At 38.2% G+C, this 26,680-nt stretch overlaps 22 non-coding genes across 22 annotated transcripts; all 22 read right to left on the minus strand.

Moving 5' to 3' along the window:
* Positions 1-1,426: 1,426 nt before the first annotated feature.
* trnaa-cgc lies at positions 1,427-1,498 on the minus strand. Its single transcript has one exon. It is a non-coding gene; the product is annotated as a tRNA-Ala (tRNA).
* A 1,803-nt stretch (positions 1,499-3,301) lies between these two features.
* Positions 3,302-3,373, minus strand: trnaa-cgc. Its single transcript has one exon. It is a non-coding gene; the product is annotated as a tRNA-Ala (tRNA).
* A 1,500-nt stretch (positions 3,374-4,873) lies between these two features.
* On the minus strand, positions 4,874-4,945 carry trnat-ugu. Its single transcript has one exon. It is a non-coding gene; the product is annotated as a tRNA-Thr (tRNA).
* Positions 4,946-5,336: 391 nt separating this feature from the next.
* Positions 5,337-5,408, minus strand: trnaa-cgc. The gene has a single exon. It is a non-coding gene; the product is annotated as a tRNA-Ala (tRNA).
* A 1,498-nt stretch (positions 5,409-6,906) lies between these two features.
* On the minus strand, positions 6,907-6,978 carry trnat-ugu. Its single transcript has one exon. It is a non-coding gene; the product is annotated as a tRNA-Thr (tRNA).
* Positions 6,979-7,369: 391 nt separating this feature from the next.
* Positions 7,370-7,441, minus strand: trnaa-cgc. The gene has a single exon. It is a non-coding gene; the product is annotated as a tRNA-Ala (tRNA).
* Positions 7,442-8,938: 1,497 nt separating this feature from the next.
* trnat-ugu lies at positions 8,939-9,010 on the minus strand. The gene has a single exon. It is a non-coding gene; the product is annotated as a tRNA-Thr (tRNA).
* A 391-nt stretch (positions 9,011-9,401) lies between these two features.
* On the minus strand, positions 9,402-9,473 carry trnaa-cgc. The gene has a single exon. It is a non-coding gene; the product is annotated as a tRNA-Ala (tRNA).
* Positions 9,474-10,974: 1,501 nt separating this feature from the next.
* trnat-ugu lies at positions 10,975-11,046 on the minus strand. Its single transcript has one exon. It is a non-coding gene; the product is annotated as a tRNA-Thr (tRNA).
* Positions 11,047-11,437: 391 nt separating this feature from the next.
* trnaa-cgc lies at positions 11,438-11,509 on the minus strand. The gene has a single exon. It is a non-coding gene; the product is annotated as a tRNA-Ala (tRNA).
* A 1,805-nt stretch (positions 11,510-13,314) lies between these two features.
* trnaa-cgc lies at positions 13,315-13,386 on the minus strand. The gene has a single exon. It is a non-coding gene; the product is annotated as a tRNA-Ala (tRNA).
* Positions 13,387-15,192: 1,806 nt separating this feature from the next.
* Positions 15,193-15,264, minus strand: trnaa-cgc. Its single transcript has one exon. It is a non-coding gene; the product is annotated as a tRNA-Ala (tRNA).
* A 1,502-nt stretch (positions 15,265-16,766) lies between these two features.
* On the minus strand, positions 16,767-16,838 carry trnat-ugu. The gene has a single exon. It is a non-coding gene; the product is annotated as a tRNA-Thr (tRNA).
* Positions 16,839-17,229: 391 nt separating this feature from the next.
* Positions 17,230-17,301, minus strand: trnaa-cgc. Its single transcript has one exon. It is a non-coding gene; the product is annotated as a tRNA-Ala (tRNA).
* Positions 17,302-18,806: 1,505 nt separating this feature from the next.
* Positions 18,807-18,878, minus strand: trnat-ugu. The gene has a single exon. It is a non-coding gene; the product is annotated as a tRNA-Thr (tRNA).
* A 391-nt stretch (positions 18,879-19,269) lies between these two features.
* trnaa-cgc lies at positions 19,270-19,341 on the minus strand. The gene has a single exon. It is a non-coding gene; the product is annotated as a tRNA-Ala (tRNA).
* A 1,497-nt stretch (positions 19,342-20,838) lies between these two features.
* Positions 20,839-20,910, minus strand: trnat-ugu. The gene has a single exon. It is a non-coding gene; the product is annotated as a tRNA-Thr (tRNA).
* Positions 20,911-21,301: 391 nt separating this feature from the next.
* trnaa-ggc lies at positions 21,302-21,373 on the minus strand. The gene has a single exon. It is a non-coding gene; the product is annotated as a tRNA-Ala (tRNA).
* A 1,501-nt stretch (positions 21,374-22,874) lies between these two features.
* On the minus strand, positions 22,875-22,946 carry trnat-ugu. The gene has a single exon. It is a non-coding gene; the product is annotated as a tRNA-Thr (tRNA).
* A 391-nt stretch (positions 22,947-23,337) lies between these two features.
* Positions 23,338-23,409, minus strand: trnaa-cgc. The gene has a single exon. It is a non-coding gene; the product is annotated as a tRNA-Ala (tRNA).
* A 1,497-nt stretch (positions 23,410-24,906) lies between these two features.
* trnat-ugu lies at positions 24,907-24,978 on the minus strand. The gene has a single exon. It is a non-coding gene; the product is annotated as a tRNA-Thr (tRNA).
* A 391-nt stretch (positions 24,979-25,369) lies between these two features.
* On the minus strand, positions 25,370-25,441 carry trnaa-ggc. The gene has a single exon. It is a non-coding gene; the product is annotated as a tRNA-Ala (tRNA).
* Positions 25,442-26,680: the final 1,239 nt, after the last annotated feature.

Genomic DNA, 26,680 nt, shown 5'->3' on the forward strand with positions numbered 1-26,680 from the left:
TAGGTAGATTGGGTGGGCTATTTACAGATGGGCTATGTACAGCTGCAGCGATCAGTTAGCTGTTCAGATAGCCGATGTTTAAAGTCAGCAGTGTTGCCAACACCTCAGTAAGGAAAGTAGCTATTGGCTGTCCTAAAAGTCGCTAGAAGTTGCTAAAACATGTCATCACCTAATTTGCAGAATTGGCAATGTGCATGTAAATGTGAAGGACACTGTAGGAGTGAGGAATAACATTGTGGGAGAGACAAAAAGTGAGTAAAAAAACTCCCTAAATATGTTTGGAACTACAAATGAACTTTCTTCTGTCGATCCTTGTTTTTTTATGATACAATTCCAACCCTCGTCCTTTACCCGGCTGGCTTGAGACCGGCAAAAGTGAACCAAAAGAGACATACTGGCGGAGCGGAGCTACTTAGTTTTTCATGACCTTTTTATTTTATTCTTTGTTTTTAGTTTTTCAGTTTAGTTTTCTTAATTTGTTTTGGTTTTTAACCTTATGGTCCACTTAGGAGCCTAAAACATTTGACATTTTTAACCTTAACATTTAGAAAAAAGAAATGGTATACAATCAACATTAGCAATCTAAATGGACCAAAAAGAGACAATAGAAAAAAATGGCAATGGCAATGTGAGAAAATTACGGTAACTAGTCTGGCTCTAAATCAGGTTAATTGTGTTTTTTTTTTTTGTGTAAGCCAGGGCGGGATCAGCCAGCGGCAGCTTCCCGCATGTGCGATTCATTTGCAGTCTGGACGCAATTGACCTTTTCTTTACACTGTTCTAATGAAAGTACATTTTCATAATATCAGCTAGCTTCCATAAACGTCAAACAAGGATTGAACCCACGTGCTTCAGTTTACAAAAACAGATGACTTAGCACATCTATTTCCTTATTAAAATGTCAACATTCTGGAAAGTGGGAGTTGTGCAAATGCTAAACTAACTATATACTCATCAGAGAAGTTGTGGATTAACTTCAGACCACATACACTTCAAGTATTAGCTCTACCGTAGAGACACATCCCCTTACAATATATTAGCAGGGTTGCCATATTGAGACAACCATATTGAGACAACTTGCCTTTTCTTCAAATTTGGCACACAAATAAACTCAGTGGAGAACCTTGGGATTGAACCAAGGACCTCATGCATAAATAGCATGCACTCCCCCTCTGAGCTTCCATCCCATTTTATTTGCAGGTAAAATGCAATATTAATACAATGTACTTTTTATATACACCACTCCATTGAATCTACAATGAAATGATAGCAGCAATTCTTAATACAAGTATGGACAGTCATCGAACCCATGAACTTCAGTTTTTGAAAATGATGCAATTGAAGTTGGCAACCATACCACTTCTGTTTCCTGCTGAGAATTTCAACATTCTGGAAAGTAGGAGATGGGCCATTGCAAAGGTTTCAATGGAGAAGCTGGGGATTGAACCCAGGACCTCATACATGCGAAGCATGCGCTCTACCACTGAGCTACATCCCCTTTCTGGGAAAAGGAGAAATGTTTCTTGTTTTTTTAAATTTCACCTTTATATAACCAGGTAAGCTAGTTGAGAACAAGTTTTCATTTACAACTGCGACCTAGCCAAGATAAAGGAAAGCAGCGCAACACAAACAACAACACAGAGTTACAGATGGAATAATAAAGAGTACAGTCAATAACACAATAGAAGAAAAAAAAGAAAGTCTATATACAGTGCGTGCAAATGGAGGTAGGGCAATAAATAGGCCATAGTAGCGAAGTAATTACAATTTAGCAAATGAACACTGGAGTGATAGATGAGCAAATGATGATGTGCAAGTAGAAATACTGGTGTGCAAAGAGCAGAATGTAAATTAAAACAATATGGGGATGAGGTAGGTAGATTGGGTGGGCTATTTACAGATGGGCTATGTACAGCTGCAGCGATCAGTTAGCTGTTCAGATAGCCGATGTTTAAAGTCAGCAGTGTTGCCAACACCTCAGTAAGGAAAGTAGCTATTGGCTGTCCTAAAAGTCGCTAGAAGTTGCTAAAACATGTCATCACCTAATTTGCAGAATTGGCAATGTGCATGTAAATGTGAAGGACACTGTAGGAGTGAGGAATAACATTGTGGGAGAGACAAAAAGTGAGTAAAAAAACTCCCTAAATATGTTTGGAACTACAAATGAACTTTCTTCTGTCGATCCTTGTTTTTTTATGATACAATTCCAACCCTCGTCCTTTACCCGGCTGGCTTGAGACCGGCAAAAGTGAACCAAAAGAGACATACTGGCGGAGCGGAGCTACTTAGTTTTTCATGACCTTTTTATTTTATTCTTTGTTTTTAGTTTTTCAGTTTAGTTTTCTTAATTTGTTTTGGTTTTTAACCTTATGGTCCACTTAGGAGCCTAAAACATTTGACATTTTTAACCTTAACATTTAGAAAAAAGAAATGGTATACAATCAACATTAGCAATCTAAATGGACCAAAAAGAGACAATAGAAAAAAATGGCAATGGCAATGTGAGAAAATTACGGTAACTAGTCTGGCTCTAAATCAGGTTAATTGTGTTTTTTTTTTTTGTGTAAGCCAGGGCGGGATCAGCCAGCGGCAGCTTCCCGCATGTGCGATTCATTTGCAGTCTGGACGCAATTGACCTTTTCTTTACACTGTTCTAATGAAAGTACATTTTCATAATATCAGCTAGCTTCCATAAACGTCAAACAAGGATTGAACCCACGTGCTTCAGTTTACAAAAACAGATGACTTAGCACATCTATTTCCTTATTAAAATGTCAACATTCTGGAAAGTGGGAGTTGTGCAAATGCTAAACTAACTAAATATACTCATCAGAGAAGTTGTGGATTAACTTCAGACCACATACACTTCAAGTATTAGCTCTACCGTAGAGACACATCCCCTTACAATATATTAGCAGGGTTGCCATATTGAGACAACCATATTGAGACAACTTGCCTTTTCTTCAAATTTGGCACACAAATAAACTCAGTGGAGAACCTTGGGATTGAACCAAGGACCTCATGCATAAATAGCATGCACTCCCCCTCTGAGCTTCCATCCCATTTTATTTGCAGGTAAAATGCAATATTAATACAATGTACTTTTTATATACACCACTCCATTGAATCTACAATGAAATGATAGCAGCAATTCTTAATACAAGTATGGACAGTCATCGAACCCATGAACTTCAGTTTTTGAAAATGATGCAATTGAAGTTGGCAACCATACCACTTCTGTTTCCTGCTGAGAATTTCAACATTCTGGAAAGTAGGAGATGGGCCATTGCAAAGGTTTCAATGGAGAAGCTGGGGATTGAACCCAGGACCTCATACATGCGAAGCATGCGCTCTACCACTGAGCTACATCCCCTTTCTGGGAAAAGGAGAAATGTTTCTTGTTTTTTTAAATTTCACCTTTATATAACCAGGTAAGCTAGTTGAGAACAAGTTTTCATTTACAACTGCGACCTAGCCAAGATAAAGGAAAGCAGCGCAACACAAACAACAACACAGAGTTACAGATGGAATAATAAAGAGTACAGTCAATAACACAATAGAAGAAAAAAAAGAAAGTCTATATACAGTGCGTGCAAATGGAGGTAGGGCAATAAATAGGCCATAGTAGCGAAGTAATTACAATTTAGCAAATGAACACTGGAGTGATAGATGAGCAAATGATGATGTGCAAGTAGAAATACTGGTGTGCAAAGAGCAGAATGTAAATTAAAACAATATGGGGATGAGGTAGGTAGATTGGGTGGGCTATTTACAGATGGGCTATGTACAGCTGCAGCGATCAGTTAGCTGTTCAGATAGCCGATGTTTAAAGTCAGCAGTGTTGCCAACACCTCAGTAAGGAAAGTAGCTATTGGCTGTCCTAAAAGTCGCTAGAAGTTGCTAAAACATGTCATCACCTAATTTGCAGAATTGGCAATGTGCATGTAAATGTGAAGGACACTGTAGGAGTGAGGAATAACATTGTGGGAGAGACAAAAAGTGAGTAAAAAAACTCCCTAAATATGTTTGGAACTACAAATGAACTTTCTTCTGTCGATCCTTGTTTTTTTATGATACAATTCCAACCCTCGTCCTTTACCCGGCTGGCTTGAGACCGGCAAAAGTGAACCAAAAGAGACATACTGGCGGAGCGGAGCTACTTAGTTTTTCATGACCTTTTTATTTTATTCTTTGTTTTTAGTTTTTCAGTTTAGTTTTCTTAATTTGTTTTGGTTTTTAACCTTATGGTCCACTTAGGAGCCTAAAACATTTGACATTTTTAACCTTAACATTTAGAAAAAAGAAATGGTATACAATCGACATTAGCAATCTAAATGGACCAAAAAGAGACAATAGAAAAAAATGGCAATGGCAATGTGAGAAAATTACGGTAACTAGTCTGGCTCTAAATCAGGTTAATTATGTTTTTTTTTTTTTGTGTAAGCCAGGGCGGGATCAGCCAGCGGCAGCTTCCCGCATGTGCGATTCATTTGCAGTCTGGACGCAATTGACCTTTTCTTTACACTGTTCTAATGAAAGTACATTTTCATAATATCAGCTAGCTTCCATAAACATCAAACAAGGATTGAACCCACGTGCTTCAGTTTACAAAAACAGATGACTTAGCACATCTATTTCCTTATTAAAATGTCAACTTTCTGGAAAGTGGGAGTTGTGCAAATGCTAATTTAACAACTAAATATACTCATCAGAGAAGTTGTGGATTAACTTCAGACCACATACACTTCAAGTATTAGCTCTACCGTAGAGACACATCCCCTTACAATATATTAGCAGGGTTGCCATATTGAGACAACTTGCCTTTTCTTCAAATTCCTCCAGTTAAAGAACTGGTACCAGCTAATTTTCAGTAAGGCACAGATGGGATTTGAACCCATGATCTTCGGTTTACAAGACCGATGCCTTGCCACTTGGCCACCATGCCAATCTACGCTGCAAAATATTTATCAACATTCTGGAAAGTAGTAGTTGTGTAATGTGAATTTGCCACACAAATAAACTCAGTGGAGAACCTTGGGATTGAACCAAGGACCTCATGCATAAATAGCATGCACTCCCCCTCTGAGCTTCCATCCCATTTTATTTGCAGGTAAAATGCAATATTAATACAATGTACTTTTTATATACACCACTCCATTGAATCTACAATGAAATGATAGCAGCAATTCTTAATACAAGTATGGACAGTCATCGAACCCATGAACTTCAGTTTTTGAAAATGATGCAATTGAAGTTGGCAACCATACCACTTCTGTTTCCTGCTGAGAATTTCAACATTCTGGAAAGTAGGAGATGGGCCATTGCAAAGGTTTCAATGGAGAAGCTGGGGATTGAACCCAGGACCTCATACATGCGAAGCATGCGCTCTACCACTGAGCTACATCCCCTTTCTGGGAAAAGGAGAAATGTTTCTTGTTTTTTTAAATTTCACCTTTATATAACCAGGTAAGCTAGTTGAGAACAAGTTTTCATTTACAACTGCGACCTAGCCAAGATAAAGGAAAGCAGCGCAACACAAACAACAACACAGAGTTACAGATGGAATAATAAAGAGTACAGTCAATAACACAATAGAAGAAAAAAAAGAAAGTCTATATACAGTGCGTGCAAATGGAGGTAGGGCAATAAATAGGCCATAGTAGCGAAGTAATTACAATTTAGCAAATGAACACTGGAGTGATAGATGAGCAAATGATGATGTGCAAGTAGAAATACTGGTGTGCAAAGAGCAGAATGTAAATTAAAACAATATGGGGATGAGGTAGGTAGATTGGGTGGGCTATTTACAGATGGGCTATGTACAGCTGCAGCGATCAGTTAGCTGCTCAGATAGCCGATGTTTAAAGTCAGCAGTGTTGCCAACACCTCAGTAAGGAAAGTAGCTATTGGCTGTCCTAAAAGTCGCTAGAAGTTGCTAAAACATGTCATCACCTAATTTGCAGAATTGGCAATGTGCATGTAAATGTGAAGGACACTGTATGAGTGAGTAATAACATTGTGGGAGAGACAAAAAGTGAGTAAAAAACTCCCTAAATATGTTTGGAACTACAAATGAACTTTCTTCTGTCGATCCTTGTTTTTTTATGATACAATTCCAACCCTCGTCCTTTACCCGGCTGGCTTGAGACCGACAAAAGTGAACCAAAAGAGACATACTGGCGGAGCGGAGCTACTTAGTTTTTCATGACCTTTTTATTTTATTCTTTGTTTTTAGTTTTTCAGTTTAGTTTTCTTAATTTGTTTTGGTTTTTAACCTTATGGTCCAATTAGGAGCCTAAAACATTTGACATTTTTAACCTTAACATTTAGAAAAAAGAAATGGTATACAATCGACATTAGCAATCTAAATGGACCAAAAAGAGACAATAGAAAAAAATGGCAATGGCAATGTGAGAAAATTACGGTAACTAGTCTGGCTCTAAATCAGGTTAATTGTGTTTTTTTTTTTTGTGTAAGCCAGGGCGGGATCAGCCAGCGGCAGCTTCCCGCATGTGCGATTCATTTGCAGTCTGGACGCAATTGACCTTTTCTTTACACTGTTCTAATGAAAGTACATTTTCATAATATCAGCTAGCTTCCATAAACGTCAAACAAGGATTGAACCCACGTGCTTCAGTTTACAAAAACAGATGACTTAGCACATCTATTTCCTTATTAAAATGTCAACATTCTGGAAAGTGGGAGTTGTGCAAATGCTAATTTAACAACTAAATATACTCATCAGAGAAGTTGTGGATTAACTTCAGACCACATACACTTCAAGTATTAGCTCTACCGTAGAGACACATCCCCTTACAATATATTAGCAGGGTTGCCATATTGAGACAACTTGCCTTTTCTTTAAATTCCTCCAGTTAAAGAACTGGTACCAGCTAATTTTCAGTAAGGCACAGATGGGATTTGAACCCATGATCTTCGGTTTACAAGACCGACGCCTTGCCACTTGGCCACCATGCCAATCTATGCTGCAAAATATTTATCAACATTCTGGAAAGTAGTAGTTGTGTAATGTGAATTTGGCACACAAATAAACTCAGTGGAGAACCTTGGGATTGAACCAAGGACCTCATTCATAAATAGCATGCACTCCCCCTCTGAGCTTCCATCCCATTTTATTTGCAGGTAAAATGCAATATTAATACAATGTACTTTTTATATACACCACTCCATTGAATCTACAATGAAATGATAGCAGCAATTCTTAATACAAGTATGGACAGTCATCGAACCCATGAACTTCAGTTTTTGAAAATTATGCAATTGAAGTTGGCAACCATACCACTTCTGTTTCCTGCTGAGAATTTCAACATTCTGGAAAGTAGGAGATGGGCCATTGCAAAGGTTTCAATGGAGAAGCTGGGGATTGAACCCAGGACCTCATACATGCGAAGCATGCGCTCTACCGCTGAGCTACATCCCTTTTCTGGGAAAAAGAGAAATGTTTCTTGTTTTTTTTAATTTCACCTTTATATAACCAGGTAAGCTAGTTGAGAACAAGTTTTCATTTACAACTGCGACCTAGCCAAGATAAAGGAAAGCAGCGCAACACAAACAACAACACAGAGTTACAGATGGAATAATAAAGAGTACAGTCAATAACACAATAGAAGAAAAAAAAGAAAGTCTATATACAGTGCGTGCAAATGGAGGTAGGGCAATAAATAGGCCATAGTAGCGAAGTAATTACAATTTAGCAAATGAACACTGGAGTGATAGATGAGCAAATGATGATGTGCAAGTAGAAATACTGGTGTGCAAAGAGCAGAATGTAAATTAAAACAATATGGGGATGAGGTAGGTAGATTGGGTGGGCTATTTACAGATGGGCTATGTACAGCTGCAGCGATCAGTTAGCTGCTCAGATAGCCGATGTTTAAAGTCAGCAGTGTTGCCAACACCTCAGTAAGGAAAGTAGCTATTGGCTGTCCTAAAAGTCGCTAGAAGTTTCTAAAACATGTCATCACCTAATTTGCAGAATTGGCAATGTGCATGTAAATGTGAAGGACACTGTAGGAGTGAGGAATAACATTGTGGGAGAGACAAAAAGTGAGTAAAAAACTCCCTAAATATGTTTGGAACTACAAATGAACTTTCTTCTGTCGATCCTTGTTTTTTTATGATACAATTCCAACCCTCGTCCTTTACCCGGCTGGCTTGAGACCGGCAAAAGTGAACCAAAAGAGACATACTGGCGGAGCGGAGCTACTTAGTTTTTCATGACCTTTTTATTTTATTCTTTGTTTTTAGTTTTTCAGTTTAGTTTTCTTAATTTGTTTTGGTTTTTAACCTTATGGTCCACTTAGGAGCCTAAAACATTTGACATTTTTAACCTTAACATTTAGAAAAAAGAAATGGTATACAATCGACATTAGCAATCTAAATGGACCAAAAAGAGACAATAGAAAAAAATGGCAATGGCAATGTGAGAAAATTACGGTAACTAGTCTGGCTCTAAATCAGGTTAATTGTGTTTTTTTTTTTGTGTAAGCCAGGGCGGGATCAGCCAGCGGCAGCTTCCCGCATGTGCGATTCATTTGCAGTCTGGACGCAATTGACCTTTTCTTTACACTGTTCTAATGAAAGTACATTTTCATAATATCAGCTAGCTTCCATAAACGTCAAACAAGGATTGAACCCACGTGCTTCAGTTTACAAAAACAGATGACTTAGCACATCTATTTCCTTATTAAAATGTCAACATTCTGGAAAGTGGGAGTTGTGCAAATGCTAATTTAACAACTAAATATACTCATCAGAGAAGTTGTGGATTAACTTCAGACCACATACACTTCAAGTATTAGCTCTACCGTAGAGACACATCCCCTTACAATATATTAGCAGGGTTGCCATATTGAGACAACTTGCCTTTTCTTTAAATTCCTCCAGTTAAAGAACTGGTACCAGCTAATTTTCAGTAAGGCACAGATGGGATTTGAACCCATGATCTTCGGTTTACAAGACCGACGCCTTGCCACTTGGCCACCATGCCAATCTATGCTGCAAAATATTTATCAACATTCTGGAAAGTAGTAGTTGTGTAATGTGAATTTGGCACACAAATAAACTCAGTGGAGAACCTTGGGATTGAACCAAGGACCTCATTCATAAATAGCATGCACTCCCCCTCTGAGCTTCCATCCCATTTTATTTGCAGGTAAAATGCAATATTAATACAATGTACTTTTTATATACACCACTCCATTGAATCTACAATGAAATGATAGCAGCAATTCTTAATACAAGTATGGACAGTCATCGAACCCATGAACTTCAGTTTTTGAAAATTATGCAATTGAAGTTGGCAACCATACCACTTCTGTTTCCTGCTGAGAATTTCAACATTCTGGAAAGTAGGAGATGGGCCATTGCAAAGGTTTCAATGGAGAAGCTGGGGATTGAACCCAGGACCTCATACATGCGAAGCATGCGCTCTACCGCTGAGCTACATCCCTTTTCTGGGAAAAAGAGAAATGTTTCTTGTTTTTTTTAATTTCACCTTTATATAACCAGGTAAGCTAGTTGAGAACAAGTTTTCATTTACAACTGCGACCTAGCCAAGATAAAGGAAAGCAGCGCAACACAAACAACAACACAGAGTTACAGATGGAATAATAAAGAGTACAGTCAATAACACAATAGAAGAAAAAAAAGAAAGTCTATATACAGTGCGTGCAAATGGAGGTAGGGCAATAAATAGGCCATAGTAGCGAAGTAATTACAATTTAGCAAATGAACACTGGAGTGATAGATGAGCAAATGATGATGTGCAAGTAGAAATACTGGTGTGCAAAGAGCAGAATGTAAATTAAAACAATATGGGGATGAGGTAGGTAGATTGGGTGGGCTATTTACAGATGGGCTATGTACAGCTGCAGCGATCAGTTAGCTGCTCAGATAGCCGATGTTTAAAGTCAGCAGTGTTGCCAACACCTCAGTAAGGAAAGTAGCTATTGGCTGTCCTAAAAGTCGCTAGAAGTTTCTAAAACATGTCATCACCTAATTTGCAGAATTGGCAATGTGCATGTAAATGTGAAGGACACTGTAGGAGTGAGGAATAACATTGTGGGAGAGACAAAAAGTGAGTAAAAAACTCCCTAAATATGTTTGGAACTACAAATGAACTTTCTTCTGTCGATCCTTGTTTTTTTATGATACAATTCCAACCCTCGTCCTTTACCCGGCTGGCTTGAGACCGGCAAAAGTGAACCAAAAGAGACATACTGGCGGAGCGGAGCTACTTAGTTTTTCATGACCTTTTTATTTTATTCTTTGTTTTTAGTTTTTCAGTTTAGTTTTCTTAATTTGTTTTGGTTTTTAACCTTATGGTCCACTTAGGAGCCTAAAACATTTGACATTTTTAACCTTAACATTTAGAAAAAAGAAATGGTATACAATCGACATTAGCAATCTAAATGGACCAAAAAGAGACAATAGAAAAAAATGGCAATGGCAATGTGAGAAAATTACGGTAACTAGTCTGGCTCTAAATCAGGTTAATTGTGTTTTTTTTTTTGTGTAAGCCAGGGCGGGATCAGCCAGCGGCAGCTTCCCGCATGTGCGATTCATTTGCAGTCTGGACGCAATTGACCTTTTCTTTACACTGTTCTAATGAAAGTACATTTTCATAATATCAGCTAGCTTCCATAAACGTCAAACAAGGATTGAACCCACGTGCTTCAGTTTACAAAAACAGATGACTTAGCACATCTATTTCCTTATTAAAATGTCAACATTCTGGAAAGTGGGAGTTGTGCAAATGCTAAAATAACTAAATATACTCATCAGAGAAGTTGTGGATTAACTTCAGACCACATACTCTTCAAGTATTAGCTCTACCGTAGAGACACATCCCCTTACAATATATTAGCAGGGTTGCCATAATGAGACAACTTGCCTTTTCTTCAAATTCCTCCAGTTAAAGAACCTCTCCATGGTACCAGCTAATTTTCAGTAAGGCACAGATGGGATTTGAACCCATGATCTTCGGTTTACAAGACCGACGCCTTGCCACTTGGCCACCATGCCAATCTATGCTGCAAAATATTTATCAACATTCTGGAAAGTAGTAGTTGTGTAATGTGAATTTGGCACACAAATAAACTCAGTGGAGAACCTTGGGATTGAACCAAGGACCTCATTCATAAATAGCATGCACTCCCCCTCTGAGCTTCCATCCCATTTTATTTGCAGGTAAAATGCAATATTAATACAATGTACTTTTTATATACACCACTCCATTGAATCTACAATGAAATGATAGCAGCAATTCTTAATACAAGTATGGACAGTCATCGAACCCATGAACTTCAGTTTTTGAAAATTATGCAATTGAAGTTGGCAACCATACCACTTCTGTTTCCTGCTGAGAATTTCAACATTCTGGAAAGTAGGAGATGGGCCATTGCAAAGGTTTCAATGGAGAAGCTGGGGATTGAACCCAGGACCTCATACATGCGAAGCATGCGCTCTACCGCTGAGCTACATCCCTTTTCTGGGAAAAAGAGAAATGTTTCTTGTTTTTTTTAATTTCACCTTTATATAACCAGGTAAGCTAGTTGAGAACAAGTTTTCATTTACAACTGCGACCTAGCCAAGATAAAGGAAAGCAGCGCAACACAAACAACAACACAGAGTTACAGATGGAATAATAAAGAGTACAGTCAATAACACAATAGAAGAAAAAAAAGAAAGTCTATATACAGTGCGTGCAAATGGAGGTAGGGCAATAAATAGGCCATAGTAGCGAAGTAATTACAATTTAGCAAATGAACACTGGAGTGATAGATGAGCAAATGATGATGTGCAAGTAGAAATACTGGTGTGCAAAGAGCAGAATGTAAATTAAAACAATATGGGGATGAGGTAGGTAGATTGGGTGGGCTATTTACAGATGGGCTATGTACAGCTGCAGCGATCAGTTAGCTGCTCAGATAGCCGATGTTTAAAGTCAGCAGTGTTGCCAACACCTCAGTAAGGAAAGTAGCTATTGGCTGTCCTAAAAGTCGCTAGAAGTTTCTAAAACATGTCATCACCTAATTTGCAGAATTGGCAATGTGCATGTAAATGTGAAGGACACTGTAGGAGTGAGGAATAACATTGTGGGAGAGACAAAAAGTGAGTAAAAAACTCCCTAAATATGTTTGGAACTACAAATGAACTTTCTTCTGTCGATCCTTGTTTTTTTATGATACAATTCCAACCCTCGTCCTTTACCCGGCTGGCTTGAGACCGGCAAAAGTGAACCAAAAGAGACATACTGGCGGAGCGGAGCTACTTAGTTTTTCATGACCTTTTTATTTTAATCTTTGTTTTTAGTTTTTCAGTTTAGTTTTCTTAATTTGTTTTGGTTTTTAACCTTATGGTCCACTTAGGAGCCTAAAACATTTGACATTTTTAACCTTAACATTTAGAAAAAAGAAATGGTATACAATCGACATTAGCAATCTAAATGGACCAAAAAGAGACAATAGAAAAAAATGGCAATGGCAATGTGAGAAAATTACGGTAACTAGTCTGGCTCTAAATCAGGTTAATTGTGTTTTTTTTTTTTGTGTAAGCCAGGGCGGGATCAGCCAGCGGCAGCTTCCCGCATGTGCGATTCATTTGCAGTCTGGACGCAATTGACCTTTTCTTTACACTGTTCTAATGAAAGTACATTTTCATAATATCAGCTAGCTTCCATAAACGTCAAACAAGGATTGAACCCACGTGCTTCAGTTTACAAAAACAGATGACTTAGCACATCTATTTCCTTATTAAAATGTCAACTTTCTGGAAAGTGGGAGTTGTGCAAATGCTAATTTAACAACTAAATATACTCATCAGAGAAGTTGTGGATTAACTTCAGACCACATACACTTCAAGTATTAGCTCTACCGTAGAGACACATCCCCTTACAATATATTAGCAGGGTTGCCATATTGAGACAACCATATTGAGACAACTTGCCTTTTCTTCAAATTTGGCACACAAATAAACTCAGTGGAGAACCTTGGGATTGAACCAAGGACCTCATGCATAAATAGCATGCACTCCCCCTCTGAGCTTCCATCCCATTTTATTTGCAGGTAAAATGCAATATTAATACAATGTACTTTTTATATACACCACTCCATTGAATCTACAATGAAATGATAGCAGCAATTCTTAATACAAGTATGGACAGTCATCGAACCCATGAACTTCAGTTTTTGAAAATTATGCAATTGAAGTTGGCAACCATACCACTTCTGTTTCCTGCTGAGAATTTCAACATTCTGGAAAGTAGGAGATGGGCCATTGCAAAGGTTTCAATGGAGAAGCTGGGGATTGAACCCAGGACCTCATACATGCGAAGCATGCGCTCTACCGCTGAGCTACATCCCTTTTCTGGGAAAAAGAGAAATGTTTCTTGTTTTTTTTAATTTCACCTTTATATAACCAGGTAAGCTAGTTGAGAACAAGTTTTCATTTACAACTGCGACCTAGCCAAGATAAAGGAAAGCAGCGCAACACAAACAACAACACAGAGTTACAGATGGAATAATAAAGAGTACAGTCAATAACACAATAGAAGAAAAAAAAGAAAGTCTATATACAGTGCGTGCAAATGGAGGTAGGGCAATAAATAGGCCATAGTAGCGAAGTAATTACAATTTAGCAAATGAACACTGGAGTGATAGATGAGCAAATGATGATGTGCAAGTAGAAATACTGGTGTGCAAAGAGCAGAATGTAAATTAAAACAATATGGGGATGAGGTAGGTAGATTGGGTGGGCTATTTACAGATGGGCTATGTACAGCTGCAGCGATCAGTTAGCTGCTCAGATAGCCGATGTTTAAAGTCAGCAGTGTTGCCAACACCTCAGTAAGGAAAGTAGCTATTGGCTGTCCTAAAAGTCGCTAGAAGTTTCTAAAACATGTCATCACCTAATTTGCAGAATTGGCAATGTGCATGTAAATGTGAAGGACACTGTAGGAGTGAGGAATAACATTGTGGGAGAGACAAAAAGTGAGTAAAAAACTCCCTAAATATGTTTGGAACTACAAATGAACTTTCTTCTGTCGATCCTTGTTTTTTTATGATACAATTCCAACCCTCGTCCTTTACCCGGCTGGCTTGAGACCGGCAAAAGTGAACCAAAAGAGACATACTGGCGGAGCGGAGCTACTTAGTTTTTCATGACCTTTTTATTTTAATCTTTGTTTTTAGTTTTTCAGTTTAGTTTTCTTAATTTGTTTTGGTTTTTAACCTTATGGTCCACTTAGGAGCCTAAAACATTTGACATTTTTAACCTTAACATTTAGAAAAAAGAAATGGTATACAATCGACATTAGCAATCTAAATGGACCAAAAAGAGACAATAGAAAAAAATGGCAATGGCAATGTGAGAAAATTACGGTAACTAGTCTGGCTCTAAATCAGGTTAATTGTGTTTTTTTTTTTTTGTGTAAGCCAGGGCGGGATCAGCCAGCGGCAGCTTCCCGCATGTGCGATTCATTTGCAGTCTGGACGCAATTGACCTTTTCTTTACACTGTTCTAATGAAAGTACATTTTCATAATATCAGCTAGCTTCCATAAACGTCAAACAAGGATTGAACCCACGTGCTTCAGTTTACAAAAACAGATGACTTAGCACATCTATTTCCTTATTAAAATGTCAACTTTCTGGAAAGTGGGAGTTGTGCAAATGCTAATTTAACAACTAAATATACTCATCAGAGAAGTTGTGGATTAACTTCAGACCACATACACTTCAAGTATTAGCTCTACCGTAGAGACACATCCCCTTACAATATATTAGCAGGGTTGCCATATTGAGACAACCATATTGAGACAACTTGCCTTTTCTTCAAATTTGGCACACAAATAAACTCAGTGGAGAACCTTGGGATTGAACCAAGGACCTCATGCATAAATAGCATGCACTCCCCCTCTGAGCTTCCATCCCATTTTATTTGCAGGTAAAATGCAATATTAATACAATGTACTTTTTATATACACCACTCCATTGAATCTACAATGAAATGATAGCAGCAATTCTTAATACAAGTATGGACAGTCATCGAACCCATGAACTTCAGTTTTTGAAAATGATGCAATTGAAGTTGGCAACCATACCACTTCTGTTTCCTGCTGAGAATTTCAACATTCTGGAAAGTAGGAGATGGGCCATTGCAAAGGTTTCAATGGAGAAGCTGGGGATTGAACCCAGGACCTCATACATGCGAAGCATGCGCTCTACCACTGAGCTACATCCCCTTTCTCGGAAAAGGAGAAATGTTTCTTGTTTTTTTAAATTTCACCTTTATATAACCAGGTAAGCTAGTTGAGAACAAGTTTTCATTTACAACTGCGACCTAGCCAAGATAAAGGAAAGCAGCGCAACACAAACAACAACACAGAGTTACAGATGGAATAATAAAGAGTACAGTCAATAACACAATAGAAGAAAAAAAAGAAAGTCTATATACAGTGCGTGCAAATGGAGGTAGGGCAATAAATAGGCCATAGTAGCGAAGTAATTACAATTTAGCAAATGAACACTGGAGTGATAGATGAGCAAATGATGATGTGCAAGTAGAAATACTGGTGTGCAAAGAGCAGAATGTAAATTAAAACAATATGGGGATGAGGTAGGTAGATTGGGTGGGCTATTTACAGATGGGCTATGTACAGCTGCAGCGATCAGTTAGCTGTTCAGATAGCCGATGTTTAAAGTCAGCAGTGTTGCCAACACCTCAGTAAGGAAAGTAGCTATTGGCTGTCCTAAAAGTTGCTAGAAGTTGCTAAAACATGTCATCACCTAATTTGCAGAATTGGCAATGTGCATGTAAATGTGAAGGACACTGTAGGAGTGAGGAATAACATTGTGGGAGAGACAAAAAGTGAGTAAAAAAACTCCCTAAATATGTTTGGAACTACAAATGAACTTTCTTCTGTCGATCCTTGTTTTTTTATGATACAATTCCAACCCTCGTCCTTTACCCGGCTGGCTTGAGACCGGCAAAAGTGAACCAAAAGAGACATACTGGCGGAGCGGAGCTACTTAGTTTTTCATGACCTTTTTATTTTATTCTTTGTTTTTAGTTTTTCAGTTTAGTTTTCTTAATTTGTTTTGGTTTTTAACCTTATGGTCCACTTAGGAGCCTAAAACATTTGACATTTTTAACCTTAACATTTAGAAAAAAGAAATGGTATACAATCGACATTAGCAATCTAAATGGACCAAAAAGAGACAATAGAAAAAAATGGCAATGGCAATGTGAGAAAATTACGGTAACTAGTCTGGCTCTAAATCAGGTTAATTGTGTTTTTTTTTTTGTGTAAGCCAGGGCGGGATCAGCCAGCGGCAGCTTCCCGCATGTGCGATTCATTTGCAGTCTGGACGCAATTGACCTTTTCTTTACACTGTTCTAATGAAAGTACATTTTCATAATATCAGCTAGCTTCCATAAACGTCAAACAAGGATTGAACCCACGTGCTTCAGTTTACAAAAACAGATGACTTAGCACATCTATTTCCTTATTAAAAGGTCAACATTCTGGAAAGTGGGAGTTGTGCAAATGCTAAACTAACAAAATATACTCATCAGAGAAGTTGTGGATTAACTTCAGACCACATACACTTCAAGTATTAGCTCTACCGTAGAGACACATCCCCTTACAATATATTAGCAGGGTTGCCATATTGAGACAACTTGCCTTTTCTTCAAATTCCTCCAGTTAAAGAACCTCTCCATGGTACCAGCTAATTTTCAGTAAGGCACAGATGGGATTTGAACCCATGATCTTCGGTTTACAAGACCGACGCCTTGCCACTTGGCCACCATGCCAATCTATGCAGCAAAATATTTATCAACATTCTGGAAAGTAGTAGTTGTGTAATGTGAATTTGGCACACAAATAAACTCCGTGGAGAACCTTGGGATTGAACCAAGGACCTCATTCATAAATAGCATGCACTCCCCCTCTGAGCTTCCATCCCATTTTATTTGCAGGTAAAATGCAATATTAATACAATGTACTTTTTATATACACCACTCCATTGAATCTACAATGAAATGATAGCAGCAATTCTTAATACAAGTATGGACAGTCATCGAACCCATGAACTTCAGTTTTTGAAAATGATGCAATTGAAGTTGGCAACCATACCACTTCTGTTTCCTGCTGAGAATTTCAACATTCTGGAAAGTAGGAGATGGGCCATTGCAAAGGTTTCAATGGAGAAGCTGGGGATTGAACCCAGGACCTCATACATGCGAAGCATGCGCTCTACCGCTGAGCTACATCCCTTTTCTGGGAAAAAGAGAAATGTTTCTTGTTTTTTTTAATTTCACCTTTATATAACCAGGTAAGCTAGTTGAGAACAAGTTTTCATTTACAACTGCGACCTAGCCAAGATAAAGGAAAGCAGCGCAACACAAACAACAACACAGAGTTACAGATGGAATAATAAAGAGTACAGTCAATAACACAATAGAAGAAAAAAAAGAAAGTCTATATACAGTGCGTGCAAATGGAGGTAGGGCAATAAATAGGCCATAGTAGCGAAGTAATTACAATTTAGCAAATGAACACTGGAGTGATAGATGAGCAAATGATGATGTGCAAGTAGAAATACTGGTGTGCAAAGAGCAGAATGTAAATTAAAACAATATGGGGATGAGGTAGGTAGATTGGGTGGGCTATTTATAGATGGGCTATGTACAGCTGCAGCGATCAGTTAGCTGCTCAGATAGCCGATGTTTAAAGTCAGCAGTGTTGCCAACACCTCAGTAAGGAAAGTAGCTATTGGCTGTCCTAAAAGTCGCTAGAAGTTTCTAAAACATGTCATCACCTAATTTGCAGAATTGGCAATGTGCATGTAAATGTGAAGGACACTGTAGGAGTGAGGAATAACATTGTGGGAGAGACAAAAAGTGAGTAAAAAACTCCCTAAATATGTTTGGAACTACAAATGAACTTTCTTCTGTCGATCCTTGTTTTTTTATGATACAATTCCAACCCTCGTCCTTTACCCGGCTGGCTTGAGACCGGCAAAAGTGAACCAAAAGAGACATACTGGCGGAGCGGAGCTACTTAGTTTTTCATGACCTTTTTATTTTAATCTTTGTTTTTAGTTTTTCAGTTTAGTTTTCTTAATTTGTTTTGGTTTTTAACCTTATGGTCCACTTAGGAGCCTAAAACATTTGACATTTTTAACCTTAACATTTAGAAAAAAGAAATGGTATACAATCGACATTAGCAATCTAAATGGACCAAAAAGAGACAATAGAAAAAAATGGCAATGGCAATGTGAGAAAATTACGGTAACTAGTCTGGCTCTAAATCAGGTTAATTGTGTTTTTTTTTTTTGTGTAAGCCAGGGCGGGATCAGCCAGCGGCAGCTTCCCGCATGTGCGATTCATTTGCAGTCTGGACGCAATTGACCTTTTCTTTACACTGTTCTAATGAAAGTACATTTTCATAATATCAGCTAGCTTCCATAAACGTCAAACAAGGATTGAACCCACGTGCTTCAGTTTACAAAAACAGATGACTTAGCACATCTATTTCCTTATTAAAATGTCAACTTTCTGGAAAGTGGGAGTTGTGCAAATGCTAATTTAACAACTAAATATACTCATCAGAGAAGTTGTGGATTAACTTCAGACCACATACACTTCAAGTATTAGCTCTACCGTAGAGACACATCCCCTTACAATATATTAGCAGGGTTGCCATATTGAGACAACTTGCCTTTTCTTCAAATTCCTCCAGTTAAAGAACCTCTCCATGGTACCAGCTAATTTTCAGTAAGGCACAGATGGGATTTGAACCCATGATCTTCGGTTTACAAGACCAACGCCTTGCCACTTGGCCACCATGCCAATCTATGCTGCAAAATATTTATCAACATTCTGGAAAGTAGTAGTTGTGTAATGTGAATTTGGCACACAAATAAACTCAGTGGAGAACCTTGGGATTGAACCAAGGACCTCATGCATAAATAGCATGCACTCCCCCTCTGAGCTTCCATCCCATTTTATTTGCAGGTAAAATGCAATATTAATACAATGTACTTTTTATATACACCACTCCATTGAATCTACAATGAAATGATAGCAGCAATTCTTAATACAAGTATGGACAGTCATCGAACCCATGAACTTCAGTTTTTGAAAATGATGCAACTGAAGTTGGCAACCATACCACTTCTGTTTCCTGCTGAGAATTTCAACATTCTGGAAAGTAGGAGATGGGCCATTGCAAAGGTTTCAATGGAGAAGCTGGGGATTGAACCCAGGACCTCATACATGCGAAGCATGCGCTCTACCACTGAGCTACATCCCCTTTCTGGGAAAAGGAGAAATGTTTCTTGTTTTTTTAAATTTCACCTTTATATAACCAGGTAAGCTAGTTGAGAACAAGTTTTCATTTACAACTGCGACCTAGCCAAGATAAAGGAAAGCAGCGCAACACAAACAACAACACAGAGTTACAGATGGAATAATAAAGAGTACAGTCAATAACACAATAGAAGAAAAAAAAGAAAGTCTATATACAGTGCGTGCAAATGGAGGTAGGGCAATAAATAGGCCATAGTAGCGAAGTAATTACAATTTAGCAAATGAACACTGGAGTGATAGATGAGCAAATGATGATGTGCAAGTAGAAATACTGGTGTGCAAAGAGCAGAATGTAAATTAAAACAATATGGGGATGAGGTAGGTAGATTGGGTGGGCTATTTACAGATGGGCTATGTACAGCTGCAGCGATCAGTTAGCTGCTCAGATAGCCGATGTTTAAAGTCAGCAGTGTTGCCAACACCTCAGTAAGGAAAGTAGCTATTGGCTGTCCTAAAAGTCGCTAGAAGTTGCTAAAACATGTCATCACCTAATTTGCAGAATTGGCAATGTGCATGTAAATGTGAAGGACACTGTAGGAGTGAGGAATAACATTGTGGGAGAGACAAAAAGTGAGTAAAAAACTCCCTAAATATGTTTGGAACTACAAATGAACTTTCTTCTGTCGATCCTTGTTTTTTTATGATACAATTCCAACCCTCGTCCTTTACCCGGCTGGCTTGAGACCGGCAAAAGTGAACCAAAAGAGACATACTGGCGGAGCGGAGCTACTTAGTTTTTCATGACCTTTTTATTTTATTCTTTGTTTTTAGTTTTTCAGTTTAGTTTTCTTAATTTGTTTTGGTTTTTAACCTTATGGTCCACTTAGGAGCCTAAAACATTTGACATTTTTAACCTTAACATTTAGAAAAAAGAAATGGTATACAATCGACATTAGCAATCTAAATGGACCAAAAAGAGACAATAGAAAAAAATGGCAATGGCAATGTGAGAAAATTACGGTAACTAGTCTGGCTCTAAATCAGGTTAATTGTGTTTTTTTTTTTGTGTAAGCCAGGGCGGGATCAGCCAGCGGCAGCTTCCCGCATGTGCGATTCATTTGCAGTCTGGACGCAATTGACCTTTTCTTTACACTGTTCTAATGAAAGTACATTTTCATAATATCAGCTAGCTTCCATAAACGTCAAACAAGGATTGAACCCACGTGCTTCAGTTTACAAAAACAGATGACTTAGCACATCTATTTCCTTATTAAAATGTCAACATTCTGGAAAGTGGGAGTTGTGCAAATGCTAAACTAACTAAACTCATCAGAGAAGTTGTGGATTAACTTCAGACCACATACACTTCAAGTATTAGCTCTACCGTAGAGACACATCCCCTTACAATATATTAGCAGGGTTGCCATATTGAGACAACTTGCCTTTTCTTCAAATTCCTCCAGTTAAAGAACCTCTCCATGGTACCAGCTAATTTTCAGTAAGGCACAGATGGGATTTGAACCCATGATCTTCGGCTTACAAGACCGACACCTTGCCACTTGGCCACCATGCCAATCTATGCTGCAAAATATTTATCAACATTCTGGAAAGTAGTAGTTGTGTAATGTGAATTTGGCACACAAATAAACTCAGTGGAGAACCTTGGGATTGAACCAAGGACCTCATTCATAAATAGCATGCACTCCCCCTCTGAGCTTCCATCCCATTTTATTTGCAGGTAAAATGCAATATTAATACAATGTACTTTTTATATACACCACTCCATTGAATCTACAATGAAATGATAGCAGCAATTCTTAATACAAGTATGGACAGTCATCGAACCCATGAACTTCAGTTTTTGAAAATGATGCAATTGAAGTTGGCAACCATACCACTTCTGTTTCCTGCTGAGAATTTCAACATTCTGGAAAGTAGGAGATGGGCCATTGCAAAGGTTTCAATGGAGAAGCTGGGGATTGAACCCAGGACCTCATACATGCCAAGCATGCGCTCTACCGCTGAGCTACATCTCTTTTCTGGGAAAAAGAGAAATGTTTCTTGTTTTTTTTAATTTCACCTTTATATAACCAGGTAAGCTAGTTGAGAACAAGTTTTCATTTACAACTGCGACCTAGCCAAGATAAAGGAAAGCAGCGCAACACAAACAACAACACAGAGTTACAGATGGAATAATAAAGAGTACAGTCAATAACACAATAGAAGAAAAAAAAGAAAGTCTATATACAGTGCGTGCAAATGGAGGTAGGGCAATAAATAGGCCATAGTAGCGAAGTAATTACAATTTAGCAAATGAACACTGGAGTGATAGATGAGCAAATGATGATGTGCAAGTAGAAATACTGGTGTGCAAAGAGCAGAATGTAAATTAAAACAATATGGGGATGAGGTAGGTAGATTGGGTGGGCTATTTACAGATGGGCTATGTACAGCTGCAGCGATCAGTTAGCTGCTCAGATAGCCGATGTTTAAAGTCAGCAGTGTTGCCAACACCTCAGTAAGGAAAGTAGCTATTGGCTGTCCTAAAAGTCGCTAGAAGTTGCTAAAACATGTCATCACCTAATTTGCAGAATTGGCAATGTGCATGTAAATGTGAAGGACACTGTAGGAGTGAGGAATAACATTGTGGGAGAGACAAAAAGTGAGTAAAAAACTCCCTAAATATGTTTGGAACTACAAATGAACTTTCTTCTGTCGATCCTTGTTTTTTTATGATACAATTCCAACCCTCGTCCTTTACCCGGCTGGCTTGAGACCGGCAAAAGTGAACCAAAAGAGACATACTGGCGGAGCGGAGCTACTTAGTTTTTCATGACCTTTTTATTTTATTCTTTGTTTTTAGTTTTTCAGTTTAGTTTTCTTAATTTGTTTTGTTTTTTAACCTTATGGTCCACTTAGGAGCCTAAAACATTTGACATTTTTAACCTTAACATTTAGAAAAAAGAAATGGTATACAATCGACATTAGCAATCTAAATGGACCAAAAAGAGACAATAGAAAAAAATGGCAATGGCAATGTGAGAAAATTACGGTAACTAGTCTGGCTCTAAATCAGGTTAATTGTGTTTTTTTTTTTGTGTAAGCCAGGGCGGGATCAGCCAGCGGCAGCTTCCCGCATGTGCGATTCATTTGCAGTCTGGACGCAATTGACCTTTTCTTTACACTGTTCTAATGAAAGTACAATTTCATAATATCAGCTAGCTTCCATAAACGTCAAACAAGGATTGAACCCACGTGCTTCAGTTTACAAAAACAGATGACTTAGCACATCTATTTCCTTATTAAAATGTCAACATTCTGGAAAGTGGGAGTTGTGCAAATGCTAAACTAACTAAATATACTCATCAGAGAAGTTGTGGATTAACTTCAGACCACATACACTTCAAGTATTAGCTCTACCGTAGAGACACATCCCCTTACAATATATTAGCAGGGTTGCCATATTGAGACAACTTGCCTTTTCTTCAAATTCCTCCAGTTAAAGAACCTCTCCATGGTACCAGCTAATTTTCAGTAAGGCACAGATGGGATTTGAACCCATGATCTTCGGTTTACAAGACCGACGCCTTGCCACTTGGCCACCATGCCAATCTATGCTGCAAAATATTTATCAACATTCTGGAAAGTAGTAGTTGTGTAATGTGAATTTGGCACACAAATAAACTCAGTGGAGAACCTTGGGATTGAACCAAGGACCTCATTCATAAATAGCATGCACTCCCCCTCTGAGCTTCCATCCCATTTTATTTGCAGGTAAAATGCAATATTAATACAATGTACTTTTTATATACACCACTCCATTGAATCTACAATGAAATGATAGCAGCAATTCTTAATACAAGTATGGACAGTCATCGAACCCATGAACTTCAGTTTTTGAAAATGATGCAACTGAAGTTGGCAACCATACCACTTCTGTTTCCTGCTGAGAATTTCAACATTCTGGAAAGTAGGAGATGGGCCATTGCAAAGGTTTCAATGGAGAAGCTGGGGATTGAACCCAGGACCTCATACATGCGAAGCATGCGCTCTACCACTGAGCTACATCCCCTTTCTGGGAAAAGGAGAAATGTTTCTTGTTTTTTTAAATTTCACCTTTATATAACCAGGTAAGCTAGTTGAGAACAAGTTTTCATTTACAACTGCGACCTAGCCAAGATAAAGGAAAGCAGCGCAACACAAACAACAACACAGAGTTACAGATGGAATAATAAAGAGTACAGTCAATAACACAATAGAAGAAAAAAAAGAAAGTCTATATACAGTGCGTGCAAATGGAGGTAGGGCAATAAATAGGCCATAGTAGCGAAGTAATTACAATTTAGCAAATGAACACTGGAGTGATAGATGAGCAAATGATGATGTGCAAGTAGAAATACTGGTGTGCAAAGAGCAGAATGTAAATTAAAACAATATGGGGATGAGGTAGGTAGATTGGGTGGGCTATTTACAGATGGGCTATGTACAGCTGCAGCGATCAGTTAGCTGCTCAGATAGCCGATGTTTAAAGTCAGCAGTGTTGCCAACACCTCAGTAAGGAAAGTAGCTATTGGCTGTCCTAAAAGTCGCTAGAAGTTGCTAAAACATGTCATCACCTAATTTGCAGAATTGGCAATGTGCATGTAAATGTGAAGGACACTGTAGGAGTGAGGAATAACATTGTGGGAGAGACAAAAAGTGAGTAAAAAACTCCCTAAATATGTTTGGAACTACAAATGAACTTTCTTCTGTCGATCCTTGTTTTTTTATGATACAATTCCAACCCTCGTCCTTTACCCGGCTGGCTTGAGACCGGCAAAAGTGAACCAAAAGAGACATACTGGCGGAGCGGAGCTACTTAGTTTTTCATGACCTTTTTATTTTATTCTTTGTTTTTAGTTTTTCAGTTTAGTTTTCTTAATTTGTTTTGGTTTTTAACCTTATGGTCCACTTAGGAGCCTAAAACATTTGACATTTTTAACCTTAACATTTAGAAAAAAGAAATGGTATACAATCGACATTAGCAATCTAAATGGACCAAAAAGAGACAATAGAAAAAAATGGCAATGGCAATGTGAGAAAATTACGGTAACTAGTCTGGCTCTAAATCAGGTTAATTGTGTTTTTTTTTTTGTGTAAGCCAGGGCGGGATCAGCCAGCGGCAGCTTCCCGCATGTGCGATTCATTTGCAGTCTGGACGCAATTGACCTTTTCTTTACACTGTTCTAATGAAAGTACATTTTCATAATATCAGCTAGCTTCCATAAACGTCAAACAAGGATTGAACCCACGTGCTTCAGTTTACAAAAACAGATGACTTAGCACATCTATTTCCTTATTAAAATGTCAACATTCTGGAAAGTGGGAGTTGTGCAAATGCTAAACTAACTAAACTCATCAGAGAAGTTGTGGATTAACTTCAGACCACATACACTTCAAGTATTAGCTCTACCGTAGAGACACATCCCCTTACAATATATTAGCAGGGTTGCCATATTGAGACAACTTGCCTTTTCTTCAAATTCCTCCAGTTAAAGAACCTCTCCATGGTACCAGCTAATTTTCAGTAAGGCACAGATGGGATTTGAACCCATGATCTTCGGCTTACAAGACCGACACCTTGCCACTTGGCCACCATGCCAATCTATGCTGCAAAATATTTATCAACATTCTGGAAAGTAGTAGTTGTGTAATGTGAATTTGGCACACAAATAAACTCAGTGGAGAACCTTGGGATTGAACCAAGGACCTCATTCATAAATAGCATGCACTCCCCCTCTGAGCTTCCATCCCATTTTATTTGCAGGTAAAATGCAATATTAATACAATGTACTTTTTATATACACCACTCCATTGAATCTACAATGAAATGATAGCAGCAATTCTTAATACAAGTATGGACAGTCATCGAACCCATGAACTTCAGTTTTTGAAAATGATGCAATTGAAGTTGGCAACCATACCACTTCTGTTTCCTGCTGAGAATTTCAACATTCTGGAAAGTAGGAGATGGGCCATTGCAAAGGTTTCAATGGAGAAGCTGGGGATTGAACCCAGGACCTCATACATGCCAAGCATGCGCTCTACCGCTGAGCTACATCTCTTTTCTGGGAAAAAGAGAAATGTTTCTTGTTTTTTTTAATTTCACCTTTATATAACCAGGTAAGCTAGTTGAGAACAAGTTTTCATTTACAACTGCGACCTAGCCAAGATAAAGGAAAGCAGCGCAACACAAACAACAACACAGAGTTACAGATGGAATAATAAAGAGTACAGTCAATAACACAATAGAAGAAAAAAAAGAAAGTCTATATACAGTGCGTGCAAATGGAGGTAGGGCAATAAATAGGCCATAGTAGCGAAGTAATTACAATTTAGCAAATGAACACTGGAGTGATAGATGAGCAAATGATGATGTGCAAGTAGAAATACTGGTGTGCAAAGAGCAGAATGTAAATTAAAACAATATGGGGATGAGGTAGGTAGATTGGGTGGGCTATTTACAGATGGGCTATGTACAGCTGCAGCGATCAGTTAGCTGCTCAGATAGCCGATGTTTAAAGTCAGCAGTGTTGCCAACACCTCAGTAAGGAAAGTAGCTATTGGCTGTCCTAAAAGTCGCTAGAAGTTGCTAAAACATGTCATCACCTAATTTGCAGAATTGGCAATGTGCATGTAAATGTGAAGGACACTGTAGGAGTGAGGAATAACATTGTGGGAGAGACAAAAAGTGAGTAAAAAACTCCCTAAATATGTTTGGAACTACAAATGAACTTTCTTCTGTCGATCCTTGTTTTTTTATGATACAATTCCAACCCTCGTCCTTTACCCGGCTGGCTTGAGACCGGCAAAAGTGAACCAAAAGAGACATACTGGCGGAGCGGAGCTACTTAGTTTTTCATGACCTTTTTATTTTATTCTTTGTTTTTAGTTTTTCAGTTTAGTTTTCTTAATTTGTTTTGGTTTTTAACCTTATGGTCCACTTAGGAGCCTAAAACATTTGACATTTTTAACCTTAACATTTAGAAAAAAGAAATGGTATACAATCGACATTAGCAATCTAAATGGACCAAAAAGAGACAATAGAAAAAAATGGCAATGGCAATGTGAGAAAATTACGGTAACTAGTCTGGCTCTAAATCAGGTTAATTGTGTTTTTTTTTTTTGTGTAAGCCAGGGCGGGATCAGCCAGCGGCAGCTTCCCGCATGTGCGATTCATTTGCAGTCTGGACGCAATTGACCTTTTCTTTACACTGTTCTAATGAAAGTACAATTTCATAATATCAGCTAGCTTCCATAAACGTCAAACAAGGATTGAACCCACGTGCTTCAGTTTACAAAAA

The sequence above is a fragment of the Oncorhynchus mykiss genome, unplaced genomic scaffold, assembly GCF_013265735.2.
Source record: "Oncorhynchus mykiss isolate Arlee unplaced genomic scaffold, USDA_OmykA_1.1 un_scaffold_265, whole genome shotgun sequence".
NCBI classification, from domain to species: domain Eukaryota; kingdom Metazoa; phylum Chordata; class Actinopteri; order Salmoniformes; family Salmonidae; genus Oncorhynchus; species Oncorhynchus mykiss.